This window comes from Eumetopias jubatus, unplaced genomic scaffold, assembly GCF_037043125.1.
Source record: "Eumetopias jubatus isolate StellerSeaLion01/CBP00866 unplaced genomic scaffold, mEumJub1_p1.0 scaffold_14, whole genome shotgun sequence".
Lineage (NCBI taxonomy): Eukaryota > Metazoa > Chordata > Mammalia > Carnivora > Otariidae > Eumetopias > Eumetopias jubatus.
Genome location: NW_028274820.1, coordinates 57,814,481 through 57,815,346, shown reverse-complemented (window position 1 = coordinate 57,815,346; position 866 = coordinate 57,814,481). Strand labels below are relative to the sequence as shown.

At 29.9% G+C, this 866-nt stretch overlaps 1 pseudogene; it reads left to right on the top strand.

Annotated features, from left to right (window-relative positions):
- The first annotated feature begins 526 nt into the window (after positions 1 to 526).
- On the top strand, positions 527 to 600 carry LOC114221266 (U4 spliceosomal RNA; annotated as a pseudogene).
- The last annotated feature ends 266 nt before the right edge of the window (positions 601 to 866 follow it).

Sequence of the window (866 nt, the reverse complement as noted above, 5' to 3'; positions counted from 1 at the left end):
AGAATATTTCAGGATTAAAAATTAAACCTGTAAAATGCTTGCTCAGAGCAAAGAGAAATTATTGGCTATTATTATTTTCACAGTAGTTGTAAAACAGCAAATGACCATTTGCTAATTATCTTTAGTGCATAATTATAAGCCAGGAATATTCTTAATTGATAATCTTTCCTCTTCAAGAAGACGAAGTTTCCATTATATCTGCTATTGTTAAACACTGATCTGGAATTTCTAGCCAGTGCAATATGATAAGAAAGAGAAGAGATATGATATTCATATTGGAAAGGAGAGCCAAAGTTATCATTATTTACAGATGATAAAACTATAGCTCTAGATGAATAATCAGCTAAAAGAACTAATAAAATAAAAAAGATTTGAAAGAGAATCAGATCTGATCAAAACATACAAAACGTAATTCATTTCCATAGACATAATAGCAAGATAGAAAATTAAACTGAAAAAGCAAATATCCCAATCAAAATAGCAACAAAATGTGCATTACCAGAAACTTAAATATAAAACCAAAGTAAGCTTTGCGCAGTGGCAGTATCGTAGCCAATGAGGCTTATCAGAGGCGCGATTATTGCTAAATAAAACCAAAGTAATTGAAACATAGAGTATAGGAGAAAGAATAGATGGATAAATTTATAGAGCAAAATAGTCAAGACATAGACCTATGTATATATAGAAATCTGGGAGTTCAAAAGTTATTGTTTATAATAGCTAGAGAAAGTTTGGATACTCAAAAAGATGGTGTGAAGATAATTGGCAAAATGTCTTTAAAGTACCATCCACAATATAAATTCCAGTTGAAGAGTTAAATCTAAAAGATTAAACCATGTGAGTGACCAAAAGAAAATACACCATCA